Genomic DNA, 7,578 nt, shown 5'->3' with positions numbered 1-7,578 from the left:
TCTTTGACCAAGAATCAAGCGTTCAATCTCCATACCTTTAAATTTAAGGATTTCAGATCCTGATGGAAAAAAGGACTTCGTGACAGAAGGTCTGGTCTTAACGGAAGAGTCCACGGTTGGCAAGAGGCCATCCGGACAAGATCCGCATACCAAAACCTGTGAGGCCATGCCGGAGCTACCAGCAGAACAAACGAGCATTCCTTCAGAATCTTGGAGATTACTCTTGGAAGAAGAACTAGAGGCGGAAAGATATAGGCAGGATGATACTTCCAAGGAAGTGATAATGCATCCACTGCCTCCGCCTGAGGATCCCGGGATCTGGACAGATACCTGGGAAGTTTCTTGTTTAGATGGGACGCCATCAGATCTATTTCTGGAAGTTCCCACATTTGAACAATCTGAAGAAATACCTCTGGGTGAAGAGACCATTCGCCCGGATGCAACGTTTGGCGACTGAGATAATCCGCTTCCCAATTGTCTACACCTGGGATATGAACCGCAGAGATTAGACAGGAGCTGGATTCCGCCCAAACCAAAATTCGAGATACTTCTTTCATAGCCAGAGGACTGTGAATCCCTCCTTGATGATTGATGTATGCCACAGTTGTGACATTGTCTGTCTGAAAACAAATGAACGATTCTCTCTTCAGAAGAGGCCAAAACTGAAGAGCTCTGAAAATTGCACGGAGTTCCAAAATATTGATCGGTAATCTCACCTCCTGAGATTCCCAAACTCCTTGTGCCGTCAGAGATCCCCACACAGCTCCCCAACCTGTGAGACTTGCATCTGTTGAAATTACAGTCCAAGTCGGAAGCACAAAAGAAGCCCCCTGAATTAAACGATGGTGATCTGTCCACCATGTTAGAGAGTGTCGAACAATCGCTTTTAAAGATATTAATTGAGATATCTTCGTGTAATCCTTGCACCATTGCTTCAGCATACAGAGCTGAAGAGGTCGCATGTGAAAACGAGCAAAGGGGATCGCGTCCGATGCAGCAGTCATAAGACCTAGAATTTCCATGCATAAGGCTACCGAAGGGAATGATTGTGACTGAAGGTTTCGACAAGCTGCAATCAACTTTAGACGTCTCTTGTCTGTTAAAGACAGAGTCATGGACACTGAATCCATCTGGAAACCCAGAAAAGTTACCCTTGTCTGAGGAATCAAAGAACTTTTTGGTAAATTGATCCTCCAACCATGATCTTGAAGAAACAACACAAGTCGATTCGTATGAGATTCTGCTAAATGTAAAGACTGAGCAAGTACCAAGATATCGTCCAAATAAGGAAATACCACAATACCCTGTTCTCTGATTACAGACAGCAGGGCACCGACCTTTGTAAAAATTCTTGGAGCTGTAGCTAGGCCAAACGGCAGAGCCACAAATTGGTAATGCTTGTCCAGAAACGAGAATCTCAGGAACTGATAATGATCTGGATGAATCGGAATATGCAGATATGCATCCTGTAAATCTATTGTGGACATATAATTCCCTTGCTGAACAAAAGGTAAGATAGTCCTTACAGTTACCATCTTGAACGTTGGTATCCTTACATAACGATTCAATATTTTTAGATCCAGAACTGGTCTGAAAGAATTCTCCTTCTTTGGTACAATGAAGAGATTTGAATAAAACCCCATCCCCTGTTCCGGAACTGGAACTGGCATAATTACTCCAGTCAACTCTAGATCTCAAACACATTTCAGAAATGCTTGAGCTTTTACTGGATTTACTGGGACACGGGAAAGAAAAAATCTCTTTGCAGGAGGTCTCAACTTGAAACCAATTCTGTACCCTTCTGAAACAATGCTCTGAATCCAAAGATTGTGAACAGAATTGATCCAAATTTCCTTGAAAAAACGTAACCTGCCCCCTACCAGCTGAGCTGGAATGAGGGCCGCACCTTCATGTGGACTTAGAAGCAGGCTTTGCCTTTCTAGCTGGCTTGGATTTATTCCAGACTGGAGATGGTCTCCAAACTGAAACTGCTCCTGAGGATGAAGGATCAGGCTTTTGTTCTTTGTTGAAACGAAAGGAACGAAAACGATTATTAGCCCTGTTTTTACCTTTAGATTTTTTATCCTGTGGTAAAAAAGTTCCTTTCCCACCAGTAACAGTTGAAATAATGGAATCCAACTGAGAACCAAATAATTTGTTACCCTGGAAAGAAATGGAAAGTAAAGTTGATTTAGAAGCCATATCAGCATTCCAAGTTTTAAGCCATAAAGCTCTTCTAGCTAAAATAGCTAGAGACATAAACCTGACATCAACTCTGATAATATCAAAAATGGCATCACAGATAAAATTATTAGCATGCTGAAGGAGAATAATAATATCATGAGATCACAAAAAGTTGAAGCTGCAGCAACATCAGCCAAAGATATAGCAGGTCTAAGAAGATTACCTGAACACAGATAAGCTTTTCTTAGAAAGGATTCAATTTTCCTATCTAGAGGATCCTTAAACGAAGTACCATCTGACGTAGGAATAGTAGTACGTTTAGCAAGGGTAGAAATAGCCCCATCAACTTTAGGGATCTTGTCCCAAAATTCTGATCTGTCAGACGGCACAGGATATAATTGCTTAAAACGTTTAGAAGGAGTAAATGAATTACCCAAATTATCCCATTCTTTGGAAATTACTGCAGAAATAGCATTAGGAACAGGAAAAACTTCTGGAATAACCACAGGAGCTTTAAATACCTTATCTAAACGTTTAGAATTAGTATCAAGAGGACCAGAATCCTCTATTTCTAAAGCAATTAGTACTTCTTTAAGTAAAGAACGAATAAATTCCATTTTAAATAAATATGAAGATTTATCAGCATCAACCTCTGAGACAGAATCCTCTGAACCAGAGGAATCATCAGAATCAGAATGATGATGTTCATTTAAAAATTCATCTGTAGGGAGAGAAGTTTTAAAAGATTTTTTACGTTTACTAGAAGGAGAAATAACAGACATAGCCTTCTTTATGGATTCAGAAACAAAATCTCTTATATTATCAGGAACATTCTGCACCTTAGATGTTGAAGGAACTGCAACAGGCAATGGTACTTTACTAAAGGAAATATTATCTGCTTTAACAAGTTTGTCATGACAATCAATACAAACAACAGCTGGAGGAATAGCTACCAAAAGTTTACAGCAGATACACTTAGCTTTGGTAGATTCAGCACTTGACAGCGATTTTCCTGTAGTATCTTCTGACTCAGATGCAACGTGAGACATCTTGCAATATGTAAGAGAAAAAACAACATATATAAAGCAAAATTGATCAAATTCCTTAAATGACAGTTTCAGGAATGGGAAAAAATGCCAAAGAACAAGCTTCTAGCAACCAGAAGCAATAAAAAATGAGACTTAAATAATGTGGAGACAAAAGCGACGCCCATATTTTTTCGCGCCAAATAAGACGCCCACATTATTTGGCGCCTAAATGTTTTTTGGCGCCAAAAATGACGCCACATCCGGAACGCCGACATTTTTGGCGCAAAATAACGTCACAAAAAAGGACGCAACTTCCGGCGACACGTATGACGCCGGAAACGGAAATAGAATTTTTGCGCCAAAAAAGTCAGCGCCAAGAATGACGCAATAAAATGAAGCATTTTCAGCCCCCGCGAGCCTAACAGCCCACAGGGAAAAAGTCAAATTTTAAGGTAAGAAAAATGTTAAATTAAAATGCATTATCCCAAATATGAAACTGACTGTCTGAAAATAAGGAAAGTTGAACATTCTGAGTCAAGGCAAATAAATGTTTGAATACATATATTTAGAACTTTATAAACAAAGTGCCCAACCATAGCTTGGAGTGTCACAGAAAATAAGACTTACTTACCCCAGGACACTCATCTACATATAGCAGATAGCCAAACCAGTACTGAAACGAGAATCAGCAGAGGTAATGGTATATATAAGTGTATATCGTCGATCTGAAAAGGGAGGTAAGAGATGAATCTCTACGACCGATAACAGAGAACCTATGAAATAGACCCCGTAGAAGGAGATCACTGCATTCAAATAGGCAATACTCTCCTCACATCCCTCTGACATTCACTGCACGCTGAGAGGAAAACCGGGCTCCAACTTGCTGCGGAGCGCATATCAACGTAGAATCTAGCACAAACTTACTTCACCACCTCCATCGGAGGCAAAGTTTGTAAAACTGAATTGTGGGTGTGGTGAGGGGTGTATTTATAGGCATTTTGAGGTTTGGGAAACTTTGCCCCTCCTGGTAGGAATGTATATCCCATACGTCACTAGCTCATGGACTCTTGCTAATTACATGAAAGAAATATATATATATATATATATATACACACACACATTTTTGTAAATATTTTATTATATCTTTTCATGTGACAACACTGAAGAAATTACACTTTGCTACAATGTATGTAAAGTAGTGAGTGAACAGCCTGTATAACAGTTTAAATTTGATGTCTCCTCAAAATAACTCAACACACAGCCATTAATGTCTAAACCGTTGGCAACAAAAGTGAGTACACCCCAAAGTGGAAATGTCCAAATTGGGCCCAAAGTGTCGATATTTTGTGTGGCCACCATTATTTTCCAGCACTGCCTTAACCCTCTTGGGCATTGAGTTCACCGGAGCTTCACAGGTTGCCACTGGAGTCCTCTTCCCCTCCTCCATGATGACATCATGGAGCTGGTGGATGTTAGAGGTCTTGCGCTCCCCCGCCTTACATTCGAGGATGCCCCATAGGGTTTAGGTCTGGAGACATGCTTGGCCAGTCCATCACCTTTACCCGTAGCTTCTTTAGTAAGGCAGTGGTCGTCTTGGAGGTGTGTTTGGGGTCGTTATGTTGGAATACTGCCCTGCGGCCCAGTCTCCGAAGGGAGGGGATCATGCTCTGCTTCAGTATGTCACAGTACATGTTGGCATTCATGGTTTCCTCAATGAACTGTAGCTCCCCAGTGCCGGGAGCACTCATGCAGAACCAGACCATGACACTCCCACCAGCATGCTGGTTGCCGCCACACATACTTGACACCATCTGAACCAAATAAGTTTATCTTGGTACCAATGGACCTGTAATCCATGTCCTTAGTCTGTTTATCTTAAGCAAACTGTTTGCAGGCTTTCTTGTGCATCATCTTTAAAAGAGGCTTTCTTTTGGGACGACAGCCATGCAGACCAATTTGATGCAGTGTGTGGCGTATGGTCTGAGCACTAACAAGCTGACCCCCCACCCCTTCAACTTCTGCAGCAATCATACGTCTATTTTCCAAAGACAACTTCTGGATATGACGCTGAGCATGTGCACTTAACTTATTTGGTCGACCATGGTGAGGCCTGTTCTGAGTGGAAACTGTCCTGTGAAAGCGCTGTATGGTCTTGCCCACCGTGCTGCAGCTCAGTTTCAGGGACTTGCCAATCTTCTTACAGCCTAGGCCATCTTTATGTAGAGCAACAATTCTTTTTTTCAGATCCTCAGAGAGTTATTTGCCATGAGGTGCCATGTTGAACTTTCAGTGACCAGTATGAGAGAGTGTGAGAGCGATAACACCAAATTTAACACACCTGCTCCCCATTCACAACTGAGACCTTGTAACAATAATGAGTCACATGACACCGGGGAGGGAAAATGGCTAATTGGGCCCAATTTGGACATTCCCACTTAGGAGTGTACTCACTTTTGTTGCCAACGGTTTAGACATTAATGGCTGTGCGTTGAGTTATTTTGAGGGGACAGCAAATTTACACTGTTATACAGGTTGTACACTCATTACTTTACATTGTAGCAAAGTGTTATTTCTTCAGTGTTGTCACATGAAAAGATATAATAAAATATTTACAAAAATGTGAGGGGTGTACTCACTTTTGTGAGATACTGTGTGTATATATATATATATATATATATATATATATATATATATACATACACAACAAATTATGTGCACAAAGAAGAAACATATTGCTCATATATATATATATATATATTTTGATATAGCACACACATATATATATATACATAAATATATATAGCCACAACAAGAACATATAGGCAACAGCAGCGTTTCTTCAAACAGAAGTGCGTCTTAAGTGACGTGAGGATACAAAGAACAGCTAAGTTTTGGGCCTCACTAGCCCTTAATCACGCTGCAGAGTACTGTTTTTTTCCACATTATATAGCACCTGTGTACTCAATTGTTAACTCTTTCACAAACATAACACATTTACTAGTTGTTACCGCCATCTAGTGGACAACAATAGTATTACGTTTATTACAAAATTGTGGGATCACACTGTCAAACTACATTTTATAAAAAAAGACCTAGTTCTTAAATAAAATGCATCAACATATATAAACAGATTATAAAAACAAATGGAGATCATAATCCCTATTTAGTCCCATGTCTTTGTTTCAAATTAATGGATTTATGGCCACTTATTCTATCCTTGATGGGGCTTATGGTCTCCCCAATATAGCCCCTTCCAAAAGATATACCGCATAATCTGTTTCACATGTATAAAAGCCATTAATTTTTCTTTTCTTTCTATCATGGATTTGTGCCACATATTGTCCTTTGACCATAGAGTTACATTGGGCACAATGTAGGGAGGGATATGAAACCTTTTTTGGTGTAGTGAGGTAATTTACCCTTGTGATTTTTCACTGCCTACATCTGCCCTAACCACCAGTTCTTTCATTTTTTTTTTACCCTTTTGTATGAACTTATTGGGGGGGGGGGTCGTCAAAATTTCACTTTTGTCTGTATTGGATTTCCTAAACAGGTACCTATGTTTTGTTAATACCCTGAAAACGTCCTCACTGTATACATTATATTCAGATGTAAATATAAGCCGATTTGTTTTCATGTCTATGTTACACTTTACCATTATAAGCCTCAGTCAAAATTTCCTCTTTACAGCCTGCAATCATTGCAGATGGATAGCCAGGTGACACAAATGTATTGGCCATTTGTTCTTATCTTACATTTTGTCTTTCTTTCTTTTTTACATTCCTAATGGTTCTGATAAATTGACTTCTTGGTATCGATTTAAATACCCTCTTTGGGTGAAAGCTGTTATAATGTAGCAATGTATTGCAATCTGTAGGTTTACCATATAAGTCAGTCACCAAACTTGAATCTAGTTTGTATACTCTAATATCCAAGTAATTAACACTCACAGTGGAGGTACAAATTGTAAACTTTAGACAATCAGTTTGTTTATTCAAGTCCTCTACAAACTCCCTCCACACGCCAAACACATCATCTATATAGCAAAGCCAGGTTATGCAATGTTCTTGAAACTTAGTCAGAAGAGGAGGTAATAGGGAATCTATTCTTAAAAAATGAGAGGTCTGGTGGATTCAGCATCTAGGCACTCTACATCCTATGGGACTAAATAGGGATTATGATCTCCATTTGTTTTTATAATCTGTATATGTATGTTGATGCATTTTATTTTTGGTGTAATACTATTGTAACAACTAGAAAATGTGTTATGTTTGTGGAAGACTTAACAATTAAGAACATGGGTGCTATATAATGTGGAAAATACCAGCATGATTAAGGGCTAGTGAGACCCGAAACGTAGCTGTTC

Source organism: Bombina bombina, chromosome 2 (genome assembly GCF_027579735.1).
Source record: "Bombina bombina isolate aBomBom1 chromosome 2, aBomBom1.pri, whole genome shotgun sequence".
Lineage (NCBI taxonomy): Eukaryota > Metazoa > Chordata > Amphibia > Anura > Bombinatoridae > Bombina > Bombina bombina.
This window is presented reverse-complemented; position numbering follows the sequence as displayed.